Below are 22,253 nucleotides of genomic sequence, written 5' to 3'. Positions count from 1 at the left end.
AAGGCTTACACAATAAAATTATACTTAAATTATACTTATTTTTTCAAACTAATACTTAAACATTTTTATGTCACAAGTGATACCTAAACTATACTCAGTTATCCAAAATGGTACCTGAACTATGCTCGTAAAAAATCTCTAAGCCAACCATTTTGTTACATGTGGTAATTTTTAAATAAAAACTCCAAAAAATGTTAAATATTATTTCCTTAAGTATAACCTTACAAACATATTCATCTATTTTATTCTTCACTCAATAATTCTGATGACAAAAAATTCAAGAATTCGTCGAAAATCTCATCCAAACCCAGTTTTTGGTAACAAAATCCAGATTCTAATGAGCTTCATTTCCTTTTTAAATCTCGATTCCAATTCCTTCCTCACCCCCAATTCAAAATCTATGCATTATTTTTCTTAAAAATAACATTTTTCATTCTTTTTTATGTACTTTAAATAAAATAGTTAATATTGGGTGAACTTCTATAATAGGAAAAAAAAAAGATAAATCATGAAATCCAAATACAAAGAAGAAACTAAGTAAAATAAAATGGAAAGAGGATTGTGATTTGCCACAATTCGTTGTGGCAAACTAGAGTCTTTTCAACACCTAATAAGTTTGTTTTCAAGCCATTTCATGTCTTTTCGTTACATTTTCTATTTTTAATAGCTTAAATTTAATTTTAGTAAAATAAGTGTTTTTACGCATATTTTGGTAATGTAAATGAGCTGTCAAGCCAATACGGGCCTAGGAAAGGACTGATGAGTCACTTTAGTGTGCAAGAAACCATTTTTAGGCTAAGGAACACCAAAGACAACATCAATATGCAGTATCGCAACACCTCATTTCAAAGCTAAATATGTCCTGTGAAGTTCAGTTTCGCAATACTGGTGCAATAGAGTGCAATTTAGGGCTAAGGGTGTTTCCATTCGCAGAATGAAATTTTATCAGTTTTAAGGCTTGTAGTTGACCTAATTAAGCTAGCTAATCTTTTAGATTGAGCCAATGAGGTTGTTTAGAGAGTAGTTTTTCATATTTTAGATTTAGTTTTCAATTTTTTTCTTTAGTTTTATTTTTTATGTTCGCTTAATCGGGAAATCCTATTCCGAAATTAGATGATCGCGAGCGGAGATTGTTCTGGAGTCGTCCTTTTTGCATTGATTAATCTATGAGCATTCTCTATCTCTTATTTTATTTTTTTACTTATATTTCTTTCTTTAACTTTGTTGATTGAATATTTATGTAAATATTAGAATAATTTGTGCTTTATGCATATTTTGCATAATTTGATTGTTTCGTTAGTTCATTGATTAAGTAAATAATAACCTAAAATTAAGTATTTATTCGATAGTACTTAATATACTAGGAAATGATGCCCCTAGTAGAAGATCTAGATAGGTGACACCGAAAAGGTATCATGTTGAGTAGAACTTTTACCAAGCGGTGAAACCAAGAGGGTATCCGTATGCCTAGGTGAGTCCAATAGGGTATTTTAGGTGATAATTGAAACACCCCATACCCGACCCAATCGCTAGATCCAGACTATAAGGTGCTACATTTCAATAACTAACTAATTAACCCGTACCTTATCGAAATATGTCGCCAGTTGGAAATCATAGAAATCATATAATATTAACTCTTAAAATATAAATTTAACTAAGAATATTTCGCGTGCCAAATAAAAACAATCTAATGGACTTTTATAACATACATGAATTAGTTGTTAAACTTAAGGAATTTAATACAAGTTAAGACCTATAGAAAAACACTTTCAACAGCCATTCCACAACAATGAATTAATTACTTGACTTGAAATTTAAAATTCTACATTAAATTTTATTTACAACTCGACTCGGACCCTGAGACTCCACCTTTGGGTTGCCCCACTGTAAGCGCATCACTACGACCACAAACTAAGCTGCCTGAGCTTGGTGAATTCTGGCCTAGTCTCTCATTGTTTCCTTGAATCAAACACCAAACTTGCAATTCATAACGAACACTCTGGTAAGTTCAATTGGACCTAATGAGTGGTCCATACCTGGCATCAACATAACACTATTGAACTGAAATTTGGACATTCAGAAGCCACAAGACTTTGCTAGTGCAAAACACATACGTCAAATCTTGATGGCGTAGTCTTGATTGCGTAATGTTCCATTGATGAAACTTTAACAATGTACAGTAAGGGATATACAGATTGAGATGTTCATATGTTAGCAGGTAATGTAACACCCCTTACCTGTACTCGAGATCGGGACAAGGTACGAGGTATTACCGTACATAAACAGGGCATTTACGAAAAATACGGGTCATAAAATTTTGTTCCAAATTAAAACAGATCAAACAAGATCATTTTATCCTTATTATGGACTTACGATCAAACAAAAAAATTGACAGTAAAAAGGATCTAGCCCGGATGGGTGATCCTATCCTGATATAGCCCTCCCGAAGAATATGTGTAAAATGGATTTAGTTCGGACGGGTAATTCGAATTAGGGATTGAATTTAGCCTAGACTGGTAATTCAAATCCAAGCTCATTAGAGTAATTGTCGTTGCAAGGGATTTAGCCTGGACTGGTAATCTCGACACTACTCTATGAGTTTATATTACAAGGGATTTAGCCTGGACTAGTAATCCTGCTGTAAGGATGAGGCTCGCGGGAGTGTGCTTTCTGAAATGAAATGTGTAAGACCATAGTTGAAAGATACCATGGCAACATGACATGAAATGTGTAAGACCATGGTTGAAAGATACCATGGCAACATGACATGAAATGTGTAAGACCATGGTTGAAAGATACCATGGCAACATGACATGAAATGAATAAGACCATGGTTGAAAGATACCATGGCAACATGACAGAAAATAAGTAAGACCATAGTTGAAAGACACTATGGCATCATGTTGAAGATAAATAAGATCGTGGATGAGAGATGCGAAGACATCTGTTGAACAACTAATATTCAGGTAATATGTACCAGATGATGAATGGTTATATGAATTGGTTATACAAAATGATTGTGTGAAATGTTTACAAGAATTGGTCATATGGAAATATATGTACAAAATAGTTGTATGAAATAATTAAGAAGATAGACAAATGAAATAAGTATAGGTACATGGAATTTAATTTATTTTAAGTTTAACATGAACAATTACCGAAATAAATATACATAAGATATATGGAAATGATGGTGCATGAAATATTGATATAACAAAATGAATGATATATGCTTATGAAGAAACGATAAGAGAATAATATGTTTCGTGACATGTACATATATGATTATATTTGATATGTTGATACAAGAAAATTATGTAAATTAAGACTATTATTAAACCCAAGTGTGATATATTAAGAAAATAGGTATATCAATGTTGAAATTATATGTTGTTTGATAGTTAGACAAGTGTCAAGCAATTGATTGAACGGTAATATGTTAATTTATATGATGCATTGAATCAGTAAGTATTTAATTGAAATTTTTGTTAAATGATATGTAAATCCTAATAATGCCCCGAAACCCTATTCTGACAATAGATACGAGATAGGGGTATTACATTTAGTGGTATCAGAGCTAAGGTTTAGTCGGTTCTCAGACCGAACGTAGTATATATGAAGTCTAGAAATATATGTCATTATATAACTTGTGATAGTATGATATCTCCCAACTCTGATGGGATTTGTTTTATTGATAAAATGGCATGCTTTCCAATCGAGATAATTTTGATAATACTTAAGTATATGAGTAAAAAATTGATTATGATAAATCGGGATTCATAAAGGTATGAATAAATGTTTTATAATACATGTCGATGATATTACTAAAAGTAAATTATACTGCTAAACGAAATATTGTGCTGATGACTAAATCACAAAATATATAAAAGTAATATATGAAGTACATGATAAGGATTATTAGGCAATTATGGATGAATAGCGAATTTTGAAATATATTATGTATTAAAGATACAAAAGATAAAAATGTATGGATTATTGGTACAAGGATTAAATTGTAAAGCATGTAAAAGCATTATGCAAAAAGTGTAAAAGTGATATGTGTGCATGAAATAATTTGCCCAAGTAGACGAGATTAGAACTACTAGGATATTAATGGCATGCTATTACGGGACCTTTGTACGTCAATGCTCTCTGATTATTAGCATATTAGTGCTCTCCATTTAGCACATTTGTGCTCTCTGTTTAATAATACATAATAATGCACCTTTGTATCAGTCTTGTATATCCTAAGTGTTCTATCTAGTCTACTGGGCCTCTGCTAAATAAAATGTAAACAATTTTCGTTACAAGATAAAGGATTATCTTTGAGTAAAAATGTTGATTACGATGAAACAGAACTAGTAAAGATATGAATAAATGTTTATTAGTATTTGAGAATGATAAATGCTATGTTATATGAGTAAATACATGAAAAATTAAATTATGAGACTTTATGATCTCTACCCCCTTACCAGTACAGTTATATGAAATGAAATTCATGAGATTTATATTGATTAAGTTTAGAAATGTGAAAGTGAAGAAGTTTAATGATTGAGCAATTGATAATGCAGTCAGAACTGAGAATGAGTTAATAAGTAAAAATGGGTTCTGAATAGAGATATTAGATTTTTCTAAAAACTACTTGGGATATACAGTGCCATTGCTAAAGAAAGAAGTTATTTATAGGAAAATTGATTTATTCAGATATAGTACTTACAGAATGGTTAACTGAAAATTTCTTCTAAATTAGTTTCTTGAGTGAGCTAAATGATATGAAAATTATTGATGACTATACTAGTCAATGGATTGGTGAATAAATTCCAAAAATATTTGAATATAGTTGTTATAATTGGGTATATTGCAGTAAATTTTTGGGATTTTATATGGGTGTCTTATATGTACTGATATTTTCAGAAGTATATGCAACTGTTCATGTTTGGATTCTATAATCATTATATGAAAAGGTTAGATAAATATGCTAACAGACAAAAATTGTCGCAAGTCTGATTGATTCACAAGTGGTATTACTCTACCTTTCTTTGGTTATCCAAGTCAATATATGTGATAGAACACTTTATACTAAGATTCAGATGATATTATCTTCTATTTCTGTTAGTGGAAACTCTGAATGACGAATGTGCAATGTTATTCTTTTGGACTTTCTCTGAGATGTTATCAATCTTTATATTATTCAATATGGATTATCTCGAAAATTTGGTATAGTTTCGCAACTTGGATTTTGTTATCTCGGTTTTCTTTTCATTTTATGGTTTGAATGAAAAAGACATTCATTGATTAATGGTAATTATACTTACTACTATTGTAAATCCTAACTTGAATATGAGAATTTGGTCATATGGATTAGAAATTATAGAAACTGTATCACGACACTGGTTATTGGGAATACTCTCGGTTTTTCCTTTCCTATTTGGGAAATATTATTGAAGTTGAGGTATTATTCCATCTATACTGTTGAAACTTCAGATTTATTATAGCACCATGGTTTTTAATTTATTGGATGATTATGGTTTTAGAATAGTTTAAAGGTTCGATATTAATTATTGAAATAGTTACATCAATGATACGATTATTACAGAAATATATAAGATTTGAATGGATTGATAAATGATAGCAAAGTTTTGATCAGTTTAAAGTCTTGTTGACTGAAGCATCAATTCGATTGATTCGAATCGGTAAGGAAATTGTAATTTACTGGTGATACATCATCGAATGGATTACATTGTATTTTGATGAAGAAAAGCAAACTAATAGCTTATACTTCCAGATAGATAAATCACATGAAAAGAATTTCTCGATATATGATTTTGAATTGGCAATTATTGTAGTTGCATCAGGAATTTGGCAACATTATCTGTTTAGTGAAATATGCTATATAAGTATTGATTAGAAAAGTTTAAAGTATCTGATGTTATAGAAAGATTTGAGGTTGAGACAGTGTGGATTGTGAGCTGCTGAAAGAATATGATGTGGTAATTGATCATTATTTGGGAAAAACAAATGTAATTGCTGATACTCTGAGTATAAGATTTCTGTTTGTCTTATAAGTAAAGGATACCTGATTACAATTGTCTAATAATAGTACAATCTTAGTAGAACTTAAAGCTAAACGAATGTTTATACAACAGATCAGTGAAACTCAGAGATGTAATAATGAGTTGCAAGTTAAATGAGTACAAAGTGGGTCAACTTCTAATTTAGGATTTCAGATTCGATCTGATGATTGTCTATTATTCTAAGACAAAACCTGTATACTGAAGAATAAAGGTAGCTTTAGTAAAAAATTTTCTGATAATGACACGATACAAAAGAAGCTACGAGAAAGTAATATCTTAATTTTTTTTTACTGGTAAGATTTTCGAGGACAAAAATTCTTAAAGGGGGAGAGAAATGTAATTCCCCAAAAATTTCTATAGTAAGATATTATCCTTGATATAGAAAAATAAGGAAATAAGTGATAAAAAGGGAACTTTTGAGTTATGACAACATTGGGAAGTAAATTATGATATCTTGATTCAGGAAAGGACTAAATTGTAAAAGTGTGAAAAATTTTGTTGTACAATAGTAAATATTAAAAACTTGAGGGGTTAAAGTGTAAATATAAAAAAGTTTAATAACCAATAGTGAAAATATTTTAAGGGTGGAATGATCTAGAAACCAAGGAAAATGGATGAATTAGGACCAAATTGAATAGGTGAAGAGTTATGAGGGACTAAATTGCAAATTTTACCAAATTAAATGATGACTCAAGGATGGAATTTTAAAGATAATCAAGGGAAATATAGTCAATTAGAAGTAGAGAGAAATTTAGAGACAATGATGATGTTGGAGATATTTTAGATAAATTAAATAAATAAATATTAGTTTATTAATACTTTAAATTGATTTTTAAATTATATTTTATTATTTTATTATTATTTTATTTAATATATATATATGTAAGGAAAGAAAGAGGAAGATGATCATCTTTCTCATGCAACTAACGTGAGAAGAACAAGAAGAAAAAGAAGAAAAAGAAGAAAAGAAGAAGTTTTTCTTTCCTTACAATTTGGTCCTTCCACCAAAAATTCACTATTTTCACCTAGAAATCAAAAGAATTTCCATAGCCATCAAAAGAGAGATAACAAGAAGACTATGGGAAGTTAGAATATCAAGTTGAATTCAAGAAATAGAAGCTGGAGGAGAGAGAAAAATCAAGTTAAATGTTGAAATCAATAAGAAAAGTTAAGAACATCAAGATTTCAATATATTTTTAAGTTTGATATTATTAAAAAGCATGGAATTGATGTTAATATAGAGTTTTCTTATATATGGACCTATATTCTTGACATGTTAGTGAAGAGAAAATAAGAGAAAGTGATGAGAAATAGTGTAGAGAAAGAAAATAAGGGTGTTATAAACATGGTAAATAAATATCTTGCACTAAAACAGTTTTGGACAGTAGCAGCAAGCTAACTTTGAAAAATCACCATAAATTGTGAAAATCGAATTAGAGGATGAAAAAAATATGTAATTAAGTCTTATTGAGTCAAGTTTCTTATAGAAGAAACGGTGTAAGAAATGGAATTTTGAATTATGAGATATAATAAATTTTTTGAAATAAGGTTAGAATGATTTCGAGTTCCCCTATTTTGACTATGGAAAATCATAAACAATTGGAGAAAAATAATTAAGTGCTTAAATTTATATGTTTAAAATTTTTAATGAGTCTATTTTCAATAGAAATAAGTGGTAACATCATTCGAATCTCGTACGAGGAGATAATTAATTCCTAGCGAAGAAGGGTCAGAACTGTCAAACAGCAGAACAATGTAACTTTAAAGAATAAACTGTACTTATTGGGTAAACAAAATTTCCTGAAAATTTTATGGTAAGAATATATGTGAGTCTAGTTTCATGAAAAATTAACAGATCTTAATTTTGAGTTCTTTATCTTAAGATAAAAATAATTTAGTAACTATGACACGAATGGACAGCTTTGAATATACATATAAGTAAACAGTGAAATTATAGATAATGTTACTTATAAGCATGTTATATACATTAAGGATGTGGAATGGAGAGGAGGAGAAGGAAAAATATATATGAATATTCAGCTAGTATGGTTAATTTGCATGTTTTAGACTCAGGGACTAAATTGAATAAAAGAAAAACTGTAGGGCAATTTTATAAAATGTCAAGCTATTGTATGTTACCCGGATGAAATATAGCAGCTACAAATGTACTGTAAGTTGTCCGAATGAAGTACGTTTTTTTTGTAACAAGCGACCTGTATATAATTTGGCATAAAACTTTAAAAATGTCAAAAATGACCAAATTGAAGGCAATGTTTTATTGATTAAATTAATAAATTGAATGAAATTATTAATTTGGATCAAGATTGGGTGAAAATCGGGGAAAATAAAAAATTTACCAAAATGCCCCTGAATCTTGGTATCTCTGCAATTTAGCCAGATAAGTTCGTGTAACTTGAATTATATTCTTAAATGCTTGAAATGTATGTTATTGATGTGAATATGATTTAAATATTCCGGGTATGAAAATTGATGAAACATTGATATATTTGATAAAAGGGGGAAGAAGTCCCGGTTGAATGAAGCGAAATTTCGATGGATCTCTAAAACAAGAATTGACGGTAAAAAGGATATAGCCCGGACGGGTGATCCTATCCTGATATAGCCCTCCCGAAGAATATGTGTAAAATGGATGTAGTCCGTTCGAGTAATCCGAATTAGGGTCTGAATTTAGCCTGGACTGGTAATTCAGATCCAAGCTCATTAGAGTAATTGTCGTTGCATGGGATTTGGCCTGGACTGGTAATCCCGACAATACTCTATGAGTTTATATTATAGCGGATTTAGCCTGGACTGGTAATCCCTTTGTAAGGATAAGGTTCATAAGAGTGTGCTTTCTGAAATGAAATGTGTAAGACCATAGTTGAAAGATACCATGGCAACATGATATGAAATGTGTAAGACCATGGTTGAAAGGTACCATGGCAACATGATATGAAATGTGTAAGACCATGGTTGAAAGATACCATGACAACGTGACATGAAATGAATAAGACCATGGTTGAAAGATACCATGGCAACATGACAGAAAATGAGTAAGACCATAGTTGAAAGACATTATGGCATCATGTTGAAGATAAATAAGATCGTGGATAAGAGATGTAACACCCCGTACCCGAGACTGTTGCCGGAGTCGAACACGAGGTATTTACGGACTTATTTCGTTGATTTTCATAGTTCATTTTAAAAATTTCCAGACAATCTGGCTAACTGCGTCACTGTTACCTTAAAAATCATATCTTGAGTTCCAGAACTCGGAAACCAGTTTCATAAATTTTATCTGAAACTACACTCATATATACATCTACAAATTTTTTTTCTAGAATTTTTGGTCGAGCCAATTAGTACAGTTTATTAGTTAAAGTCTCCCCTGTTTCAGGGTTCAACTGCTCTGACCTTCATGCATTACGACTTATATATCTTCCTGTACAGGGCTTCATTACTTATGCTGTTTGTTTCTAACGAAACTAGACTGAAAAAGGAACCTATACATATATGGCATGACCTCTAATTATCTCTGGTTAATTTATAGTGAATTTCCAAAGTCAGATCAGGGGATCCAGAAATCGCTCTGGCCCTGTTCCACGAAAACTTAAATATCTCTTAAAGTACAACTCATATGATCGTTTCGTTTCTTCCATATGAAAGTAGATTCATCAAGGTTCAATTAAATAATTTAATCACTATTTAATTCCATTCCTACTATTTTTAGTGATTTTTCAAATCCGCACCACTGCTGCTGTCAACATCTGTTTTTAAGGTAAACTTTATCTATTTCATGGTTTTCCATGAATCAACTAGAATTTGTCATACAAAGCACCAAAATGATCATGATTAACCATTCCAATGGCTAATCGTTACCAACATTTCCATACCTCTCAATGAACAACATACAAAACGATTATAATGCTATGCTCAAAGTGTATATAAGCCATTTTCGCATGGCTATCCAAATTTATACAAAACCAAAGGGTACGTGACCAACAACAAAAAGGGATACTCCTATACATGCCATTTTCAGAGTTCAACCAAAAGTGTACCAAAAAAAGGGCTTTGATAGTGTGGACGACTTCGACTTCGACGATCCCGAGTCCGATAACTGACGAACCAAAATCTATAAAACAGAGATTCAAAGAACGGAGTAAGCATTTAATGCTTAGTAAGTTCTGAGCAATGAAATCATGCACAACTGAAGTATAGCATTCATACGACTAAACGAATAATTTCATATACACATATTCTCACAATCATACCTACTTCACATTTCAAACCTTTATATTCATACGTAAGGAATCAACTTGTCTAAAAGCTGGAAGCTTGTTAGTCGATTGAGCAAATACTATTTAGAAGGAATCAATTATCTCAATGCACATACGAAACATACCTCATCGTTGGGATTTTACGAGCGTATTAATTGAAATTATTACAGCAAGATCGCTCATTCCCAAACCCAAGTATCTTCGGATTTAGCGGATATAACCACTCGCACAAGGCCTTGGTCTTAGCCGGATATGGTCACTAGCATAAATGCCTTGGGACTTAGCCCGGATATAATCGCTAGCACAAATACCTTGGTCTTAGCCGGATATAGCAACTCGCACAAATGCCTTCGGATCTTAGTCCGGATATAGTCAATAGCATAAAAGCCTTCGGGACTTAGCCCGGATATCATTCGAATTGTGATAGCCTTAAATTGACCCTAGTCGGAAAGTGGTTTCGAGACCACGAAACCGAGTCTTATAAATAATTAAAGGTCATATTCTGTGTTTATGATGTGCGTAAATGCTTGTGTGATAGTTCCATACTTTAATTTGGTCAGTGTATGTGAAATTTATTAGTAGGGACTTATGTGAGACAATTTAGAAATATGCTAGGCAAGTGTTCAAGTGGCCTATTAATATATGTGGGAAAGTGCTTGTCCTTGCATGTCAAATTAGCCAAATTAAAGCATAGTGGCCGGCCATGCTATGGGTGGAAACATGTCACAAACATGTTATGTTAGTGATGTATGTTAGGAAAAATAAAATAATGAGCATGGTAATTAAATAATGAAAGGGAGGAGTGATGAAAAAAATGGTCTCATCCATGCCCCCCTTTGCCGTGAATGGAAGAAAGAAAACAAAGAAAAAAAATGTGTGTTCATCCTTGAACATCTTTGGCCGAATAGAAGAAAGAAAGGAAGGGAATGAGCTTGGAGAAAAATCGGCTATGAAGGCTCACTAGATTAAGGTATGTTTAATGTTGCTTTGAAAGTTCATACATCCCTTGGATGATTAGTCTAAATTATAACTATCTCATGAATGGATTTGGGATTATTAGAGAGTTAGTATTCGACTAAGAGGCTTCAAAAGTTTTAGTTGAAGCCTTGAGACTATTAGCATGTTAGCTATATGGATGTGTTATGAGGCTTGAGGTATCTTGAGCATTCGACCATGGTAGGAAGTAGAAGGAAAATATGGTTGTTGTTAGATGAAGTAGAGTCTAACAAATGAGCACATATGTGCATTAGTTGCTAGATGGAGAAGAATCGGCTAGCAAGTTGTGTGCTAAGGCCGAATATAATTTTGTATATTAATGAGTAATGCATGTGTTGAATTGATGGAAAGGGAGAGGATGCTTTACTAGTGTATATATGTGTATTGGCCAAGTTTTGAACTTGAAACAAAATGGTGTTTAGTCCATACAAGTGACCATACTTGTAGAAAGTATTAAGTGTTGCAATCGGCCTCAACATAGACATGTATGTTCGGCCACATGAATGAGTACATAAGTTGATGTGTATGTTCGGCCAAAGGTAAGCATATTGATGGCTTTATCTTGACTTAGAAAATTCGGCTAAGGGGAATATTAGGTAATATGTTGAATTCGATTCGTGATTTCGTACATATGTGACTCTAATGTCTAATGTATATATGGACTAGGTACCTTGAGGTTCTCTTTTGATGTTCAAATGAATTGTGTTAAATTGCTTAATGTGATTAAAAATGCATGACCATTGTGTATTTGAGCTAAAGGGTAGCCATATGACCTATTAAACTCCTTGTCATAATCGGCCATAAACTAGCATAATGAGACTTTAATAAGTTAAATTTGTTTGAATTAGCTCAAGAGCTTAGAGGACCACAGTTGGATAAGGGGAAGGAAAAAGTTATCGAATAGCCACCGAAATCGTTCGACCACATCCGAGGTAAGTTTTCGAGTAATGGAACTTAGATTATGATTTGATTAGATCATGTTTTAAGGAAATCAAAATTATGCTCTTTGTATGTGGCTATTGAGCCGAAATTTCAAGTGTGATAAGTGTCTTGTGTTTGAGCTTTGGTAATGAAAATGAAATACGGATGTGTCATGATTTATTGATAAATGTGCATGGTTTGTGACAACCCGAATTAGGGCCTAATCGGAATAGTGGTTTCGTGACCACAAATCCGAGATAGAAATAATTGTTTTATAATTATTTTGGGGTTTATGATATGATTGCATGATTGTGTGAAAATTTCGTGATGAAATTCTATGCCTAAAGTGCTTAAATTGAAAGTAGGGATTAAATCGAATAAGTTGCAAAATTTGCATCCCAGAAGTTTTTAGTATGAAATTGTTTTGGAATATTAATTAGGAGGTCTTAAATAGCAATTTGACCAATTTTAAGTTCATGGACAAAATTAGGACATGGAAGGAATTTTTGAAAGTTTAGTAAGGAGGGCATTTTGGTCATTTGGATATTAAATGAAATAAAATGGGAAAAATAACACAAAATTGATCATCATCCTCCTTAGTTGCTGCCAATTCTCCTCTCTCCATAGCTAGGGTTTCTTCAATTTTCAAGCTCCATAGTAAGTGATTCCAAGCCCGCTTTTAATGTTCTTTACGTTTTGGAATCCGGAAGCTCGATTAAGCTTATGCTAGTAATAATTTAACCTAGGGTTCACATTTGGAAAAATACCCATAGGTGAAATTTGTGTATTTTGATGTTTTATGATAGAATATGAGGTTTTAAATTATGTTAAATAACTTGTGCTACTCGGTTTTAAGTGAAAACGAGTAAAAGCAAGATAATCGGTAAAAATACCTATTGTTCATAACTATATGATAGAGTGAGAATTTGATGTTGTTGTAGAAGAGAAAATGTTCAGCATATCATAAAATATAAGAATAAGGGCTGAAATTAAATTCCGAGCCTAGGGGCAAAATTGTAATTTTGAAAAGTTAGGGGCAAAATGTAATTTTTCCATGATGTGATTTTGGATTGAAATAAATAGTATGAGTATTAAATGAGCTAAATGTGTTATTATAGATCAAGAAAGACGCGAATTGATCTCGAAGCAGGGGAAGGAAAAAGTTTTGGACTAAATTGCAAAATTTCCACATTTTGCACCAAGGTAAGTTTGTATGTAAATATTACAATAATTTCATGTACATTCTTATATTTCAGCCTATTATATAAATATACTAGCTGATGTTAAAATATAAATCGACTATTGGAAGAATGGAAATAAATATAGAGAGAGAGATCCGGTTGAACATTGAGAGATCGAATGGAATAGAGGAGCGTAGCTAGGTCACATGTATGATGCTGAGTGCACATCATGTGTACAAGAAAGCTACGAGACACCCTGTAGTAGCTAGGTCACATGTGTGATACGAGATGTATCCCATGTAGACAAGAGAGCTACGTGAAAGATAAATGTAGCTAGGTCGCATGCGTGATTCCAAGTGAAGGACACCATGTAGACAAGAGAGCTACGTGAAAGATAAATGTAGCTAGGTCGCATGCGTGATTCCAAGTGAAGGACACCATGTAGACAAGAGAGCTACGAGACAAATCGGTTAGGTCGCATGAGTGGTACTAAGTGTTCACCATGTGTACAAGAGAGCCGAACTAAACGAAGTATGATGGTGGGGTGTGTTTGAAACCATTAAATATCGAGGATTGATCCGAATTGTTCAACGGGATGGTTTTGTGGTGATATTGTGGTTTGGACCTACACTTATGGTGAATGAAATGTGGTGAAAATGATTTGTGGTATATACATATATAAGATAAAATGAGGTTAGCATAAAGAATGTGTGAAAGAGTGAAACTAGCATTAAAACTGTTTTAAATGGTATCAGTGACGTGATTTTGAAAAATCACCAAAAATAGGAGGAATATAATTAGAGGTTTAATGAGATGTAAAATTAAAGCTTAATGAGTCTACTTTCATATAAAAGAAACAGAGCAAGTAAAGGAATTCTATATTTTGAGATATTTACAATTGTATGTGACTTGCTCAGGATGAATACGTGATCCCCTGTTCCAAATTTGAAAAATCATTAAAAATTGTACAAAGCAAATTAAGAAATATAGTTTACATGCATAAATTCCTTATTGAGACTAGTTTTAAATGAAACAGACTTCAGGGTTGTTTGAATTGTGTACTGAGAGAAATTCAATTTGTAGTGAACAGAGGTCAGATCAGTCGAGCTGTGTAACAGGGGAAACTTTAACTAATAAACTGTACTAATCGGCTGAACCAAAATTATAGAAAAAATTAGCAAAAAGCTTTATGAGTCTAGATTCAGGGAAATTTTACGAATTTGAATTTCGAGTTTTGTAACTCGAGTTATGATTTATTTAGTGAATATGACGCAGCAGAGACAAGCTTAAACAAAGTGGAATGAATAGTGAAGTTAAAGTAGATATACTTGAATTGTTGTGTAAACATGTTAGATTTTTTTAATTAGTATTTACATACTTACTTACTAAGCTATAAGCTTACTTTGTTTCTCTCTTTTGTCTTATAGTGTTCTTCGCTTGCTCAGAGTTAAGGATCGTGAAGATCTACCCGCACTATCATACTTTAGGGTATTTGAACTAAACGTTTTGAATTATGGCATGTATAGTAGGCTTAATTATTTTGTTACGTGTCATATTTGTCTAGGTTTAAAATATTAGTTACTGAGATTCGACCAGCTAATTTGTACAAGCCATTAAAGTTGGCTAATATTGTTCAAGACATATATTATACGATGCACTATCAAATTGGATGACATATTTATATTTTGTTATGTTTAATGGTATGTGTTATGTTCGTAATACCTTGTATCTGCTCCCGCGACAGTAACGGGTAAGGGTGTTACATTTAGTGGTATCGAGCTATGGTTTAGTCGGTTCTCGGACTAATAAAGTGTGTGTAAAGGTCTAGCTATACATGCCATAAAAATATTGTGATAGTGTGGTGACTCTGATTATTCTAAAGCGTGTTTTGTTTTAATATAGTAATGGATCCCAAGGGCTGCGGTGATGATGTCGCTTAGTAATGCGCGGCCCCGCACAAGGGACCGCGCTTTGTGGAAAGTAGACTGAGACATTGAGACAAGGAGATGAGGCTCGGATGCCTTTCTCCAAATGATGAACAATTAGTATATGAATTTATTCGAGCAAATCCAAATGCTCAACCTCCTCCACCCCTCCTATACCTCGACGATTCTCAGAGCTGCTCAAGGTATAGATTTGGTAAGAATGAACAAGCCTCCGGTTGACAAGATTCAAAACAAGGGGTCAAGAGTTTAGAGCAAAGGTCGATGATGATCCCGAGAAAGCGGAATTCGGCTTGAAAATTCTACCCGTGTATTTGATGAGCTCTCATGTACACCGAGGAATGCTTAAAGTGTGTCAGATCACTTTTGAGAGATTGACTTACCACGGTGGAAGACTTTGGTTGCAGTGGTGCCAAAAGAAAAAGTTACTTGGGATTTCTTCCAGGAAGAATTTAGAAAGAAATACATAAGTCAGCGATTTATTGATCAAAAACGGAAGGAGTTCCTTGAATTGAAGCAGGGGAAAATGTCTGTAGCAGAGTATGAACGCGAATTTGTAAGACTCAGCAAATATGCTCAGGAATGTGTGTCTACCGAGGCCATTATGTGTAGAAGATTTGAAGATGGACTGAATGAGGACATTAAAATGCTTGTAGGAATTTTGGAGTTGAAAGAATTTGTAGTATTGGTTGATCGAGCTCTTAAAGCCAAAGAATTGAACAAAGAAAGAAGAAAAGCTGCTATTGAGGCCCGAGACGTCAGAAAAAGACAGATAAGCAAGCCATTTCAATCTCAACCTAAGAGGTCCAAAGAGACAAACCCTCGAATGACAGTTTCAATTGGGGATTCACACAGAGATCGTGGTAGAGCATATTCGGGGTCTAAAGCTCAAGCTACTTGGTGGCAAGTGTGGGTAATGTGCGACCTAGAAAGCCCGAGTGTCAACAATGTGGCGAGCAACATTATGGTGAGTGTTGGGGACCGAAGCGAGCTTGTTTCAAAGTGTTCTCATGAGCATTTTATTAGAGATTGTCCGGAGAAAGTTAAAGAAGAAAGATTTGAGTGCTAGATGAATACCACCGCTAGTAGAGGTAGACCACCGAGAAATCTGGAGGTGGGACTAGTAGTAAACTGTGATGAAAGATTTAACGGCAAGATCGAAGCTAGAGCACTGCTAGAGCTTATGCTATACGTGCTAGAAGATGCATTATCTCCGATGTTATTATTGGTACATTTTCTCTATGATACTATTGTTATTGCATTGATTGATCCGGGTCCACTCATTCCTATATTTGCATGAATTTAGTATCCAATAAAAAGTTGCTGTTGAATTCTTGAGTTTACGATTAAAGTGTCGAACCCTTAGGCCAATATGTGCTAGTTGACAAGGTTTGCAAGAATTGCCCATTAATGATTCAAGGTCACTGCTTTTCCGCCAACTTGATCTTGTTACCATTTGGTGAGTTTGACGTTATCTTGGGAATGGACTGGTTAACATTGTATGATGCTAAGGTAGATTGTAAACAAAAGACACTAGAGTTGAAATGTGAAAATGGAGAAATTCGTGGGTTGAAACAGATGAATCAAATAAATTGCCTATGGTGATTTCGCACATGTCCGCACGTAAATACATGAGAAAAGGGTGTGAAGCTTATAAAGCTTATGTAATGAATATTGAGTTGCCTCAACTGAAATTTGAATCGCATCGATAGTCTGTGAGTTTCGGATGTATTTCCGAGGAATTGCCCAGGTTGCCTCCGAACGAGAGATAGATTTTGCCATTGATTTGTTGCTTGCATCGCACCGATCTCGATTGCTCCATATAGAATGGCTCGACTAAATTAAAAGAATTGAAGGCTCGGGCCAGGAGTTAATGACAAGGGATTTGTGAGACCGAGTTTCTCTCCTAGGGTGCTCTGTATTATTCAGAAGAAGAAGGATGGTTCAATGAGACTTTGCATTGATTACCGTCGACTTAATAAGGTGACTATAAAGAACAAGTACCCGTTCGAGGATTGATGATTTATTCGATCGGTTAAAGGGGCCACAGTGTTTTCAAAGATTGATTTGAGGTCCGGTTACTACCAATTGAGAGTTAAGGAGTCGGATGTGCGAAAACCGCCTTTAGGACAAGGTATGGACATTATGAGTTTCTTGTGATGCCTTTCGCTTAACAAATGCTCCACTATATTTATGGACTTAATGAATCGGATATTCGACCATATTTGGATAAGTTTGTAGTAGTGTTTATAGATGACATTTTAATTTATTCTCGAGATGAGTCCGAACATGCCGAACACTTGAGAACTATATCGCAGATCTTGAGAGAAAAGAAACTGCTTGCCAAGTTTAGTAAAAGTGAGTTCGCCGTGAAGTCGGATTTTGGGGCATATAGTCTCGGTGATGGTATTCGGTGGATCCAAGCAAGATTTCTGCGATCGTTGATTGGAAACCGCCAAGAATGTATCCGAGGTTAGAAGCTTTTTAGGCTTAGCCGGGTATTATAGACGTTTTGTTGAAGGATTTTCGATGATTGGCTCTCCTATGACTAAGTTGTTGCAAAAGAATGTTAAGTTTGAATGGACTGATAAATGTCAACAAAGTTTTGAAAAATTGAAAGCACGATTGATGAAGCACCAATTTTAGTACATTTGAGTCGGAAAAGAGTTCGTAATTTATAGTGATGCATCATTGATGTGCCTTGGATGTGTGTTGATGCAAGAGGGTAAAGTGGTAGCTTATACTTCGTGATGCTTAAAACCGCATGAGAAGAACTATCCTACACATGATTTGGGAACCGGCATTGTTGTTTTTGCCTTGAAGATTTGGCGACATTATTTGTACGGTGAAAATGCGAATTTTACCGATCACAAAAGTTTGAAGTACTTGATGAATCAAAAGGATCTGAATCATGACAATAAGATGGCTTGAATTATTAAAGGATTATGATTTAGTGATTGATTATCATCCGGAAAAGCAAATGTAGTTCTTGACGCCTTGAGCGTAAAATTTCTTTTTACTTTGAGAGCCATGAACACGGGGTTAGCATTGTCGATGATGGGTCAATCTTAGCGAAATGAGAGCTAAACCGTTATTTCTCCGATTGATTTGTGATGCTCAAAAGAATGATAGTGAGTTGCGGATCAAGAGAACTCAATGCGAATCGAGTTACGACTCGATTTTCGAGTTGGACCGGATGGTATTTGATGTTTCGAGACAGGATATGTGTGCTTGAAAACGATAAATTGATTCGAAAATATTACATGAGGCGCACAATGGTCTGTTTATCGTTCATCCTGGTAGCACAAAAATGTATAATGATTTAAAGAAGTGTATTGGTGGCGGTATGAAAAGGACATTTCGAATTTGTAACCAAGTGTTTGATCATCAACAAGTAAAAGATGAACATCAAGTGCCTTCAGGATTACTTCAACGGTAATGGTGCCGAGTGGAAATGGGACAAGATTACCATGGATTTTGTAACCGGTTTGCCTTTAACTCCTAAAAAGAAGGATCTTTGTTTGGGTAGTGGTTGATAGATTAACAAAGTCAGCCCACTTTATACCAAGACGCACTGATTACTCACTTGATAAATTAGCGAATTATATATTGCTGAAATTGTGAAGTTGCACGAGTACCTATGTCTATAATATCGATAGAGATCCAAGATTTACCTCGAGATTTTGGAAAAAGTTACAAGAAGCTTTGGGTACAAAATTGAACTTTAGTACCGCATTTCATCCACAAACAGATGGTCAAACGGAAAGAGTAATCCGTACTCAAGATATGCTTAGATCTTGTGTTTTAGAATTTGGAGGTAGTTGGGAGAAATATCTATCTTTGATTGAGTTTGCCTACAATAACAGCTTATCAATCAAGTATACAAATGGCACCGTCTGAAGCCTTGTATGGTCGTAAGTGTCGAACTCCTTTATATTGGACCGAGCTTAGTGAGAAGCAGATTCATGGAGTTGATCTAGTTAAAGAAACCAAGAGAAAATAAAAGTAATTCGGGATTGCTTGAAAGTCGCTTCAGATCGACAAAAGTCATATGCTGATTTAAAAAGAAAAGAGATTGAATTTCGTGGGTGATAAAGTGTTCTTGAAGGTGTCACCATGGAAAAGATTCGAGATTTAGTCGAAAAGGCAAGTTGAGTCCGCGTTTTATTGGGCCGCACGAGATTCCGAGAGAATTGGACCAATGGCATATCGGTTGGCCTTACCGGCAGAGTTAGAAAGAATTCATAACGTGTTTCATGTATCAATGTTGCGACGTTATCGTTCGATCCTTCACATGTGATTTCCCAACGAAATTGAGATTCGATCGGATATGACCTATGAGGAGAAACCAATAAAGATTTTGGCTCGAGAGGTTAAACAGTTAAGAAATAAAAGTATAGCTTTAGTGAAAGTATTGTGGCACAGACATGGGATAGAAGAGGCTACGTGGGAACCCGAGGAAGCTATGAGGAAACAAAGACCCAAACCTCTTTACCGGTAAGATTTTCGGGGACGAAAATCTCAAAAGGGGGGGAGAATTGTGACAACCCGAATTAGGGCCTAATCGGAATAGTGGTTTCGTGACCACAAATTCGAGATAGAAATAATTATTTTATAATTATTTTGGGGTTTATGATATGATTGCATGATTGTGTGAAAATTTCGTGATGAAATTCTATGCCTAAAGTGCTTAAATTGAAAGTAGGGATTAAATCGAATAAGTTGCAAAATTTGCATCCCAGAAGTTTTTAGTATGAAATTGTTTTGGAATATTAATTAGGAGGTCTTAAATAGCAATTTGACCAATTTTAAGTTCATGGACAAAATTAGGACATGGAAGGAATTTTGAAAGTTTAGTAAGGAGGGCATTTTGGTCATTTGGATATTAAATGAAATAAAATGGGAAAAATAACACAAAATTGATCATCATCCTCCTTAGTTGCTGCCGAATTCTCCCTCTCTCCATAGCTAGGGTTTCTTCAATTTTCAAGCTCCATAGTAAGTGATTCCAAGCCCGCTTTTAATGTTCTTTACGTTTTTGGAATCCTTAAGCTCGATTAAGCTTATGCTAGTAATAATTTAACCTAGGGTTCACATTTGGAAAAATACCCATAGGTGAAATTTGTGTATTTTGATGTTTTATGATAGAATATGAGGTTTTAAATTATGTTAAATAACTTGTGCTACTCGGTTTTAAGTGAAAACGAGTAAAAGCAGCATAATCGGTAAAAATACCTATTGTTCATAACTATATGATAGAGTGAGAATTTGATGTTGTTGTAGAAGAGAAAATGTTCAGCATATCATAAAATATAAGAATAAGGGCTGAAATTAAATTCCGAGCCTAGGGGCAAAATTGTAATTTTGAAAAGTTAGGGGCAAAATGTAATTTTTCCATGATGTGATTTTTGGATTGAAATAAATAGTATGAGTATTAAATGAGCTAAATGTGTTATTATAGATCAAGAAAGACGCGGAATTGATCTCGAAGCTGGGAAGGAAAAAGTTTTGGACTAAATTGCAAAATTTCCACATTTTGCACCAAGGTAAGTTTGTATGTAAATATTACAATAATTTCATGTACATTCTTATATTTCAGCCTATTATATAAATATACTAGCTGATGTTAAAATATAAATCGACTATTGGAAGAATGGAAATAAATATAGAGAGAGATCCGGTTGAACATTGGAGAGATCGAATGGAATAGAGGAGCGTAGCTAGGTCACATGTATGATGCTTGAGTGCACATCATGTGTACAAGAAAGCTACGAGACACCTCAGAGTAGCTAGGTCACATGTGTGATACGAGATGTATCCCATGTAGACAAGAGAGCTACGTGAAAGATAAATGTAGCTAGGTCGCATGCGTGATTCCAAGTGAAGGACACCATGTAGACAAGAGAGCTACGAGACAAATCGGTTAGGTCGCATGAGTGGTACTAAGTGTTCACCATGTGTACAAGAGAGCCGAACTAAACGAAGTATGATGGTGGGGTGTGTGCAGTGAAACCATTAAATATCGAGGATTGATCCGAATTGTTCAACGGGATGGTTTTGTGGTGATATTGTGGTTTGGACCTACACTTATGGTGAATGAAATGTGGTGAAAATGATTTGTGGTATATACATATATAAGATAAAATGAGGTTAGCATAAAGAATGTGTGAAAGAGTGAAACTAGCATTAAAACTGTTTTAAATGGTATCAGTGACGTGATTTTGAAAAATCACCAAAAATAGGAGGAATATAATTAGAGGTTGAATGAGATGTAAAATTAAAGCTTAATGAGTCTACTTTCATATAAAAGAAACAGAGCAAGCAAAGGAATTCTATATTTTGAGATATTTACAATTGTATGTGACTTGCTCAGGATGAATACGTGATCCCCTGTTCCAACTTTGAAAAATCATTAAAAATTGTACAAAGCAAATTAAGAAATATAGTTTACATGTCTAAATTCCTTATTGAGACTAGTTTTAAATGAAACAGACTTCAGGGTTGTTTGAATTGTGTACTGAGAGAAATTCAATTTGTAGTGAACAGAGGTCAGATCTGTTGAGCTGTGTAACAGGGGAAACTTTAACTAATAAACTGTACTAATCGGCTGAATCAAAAATTATAGAAAAAAATTAGCAAAAAGCTTTATGAGTCTAGATTCAGGGAAATTTTACAGATTTGAATTTCAAGTTTTGTAACTCGAGTTATGATTTATTTAGTGAATATGACGCAGCAGAGACAGCTTAAACAAAGTGGAATGAATAGTGAAGTTAAAGTAGATATACTTGAATTGTTGTGTAAACATGTTAGATTTTTTTAATTAGTATTTACATACTTACTTACTAAGCTATAAGCTTACTT

Source organism: Gossypium arboreum, chromosome 5 (assembly GCF_025698485.1).
Source record: "Gossypium arboreum isolate Shixiya-1 chromosome 5, ASM2569848v2, whole genome shotgun sequence".
NCBI classification, from domain to species: Eukaryota; Viridiplantae; Streptophyta; class Magnoliopsida; order Malvales; family Malvaceae; genus Gossypium; species Gossypium arboreum.
The sequence above is the reverse complement of the archived record's forward strand: the minus strand, read 5'-3'. Positions refer to the sequence as shown.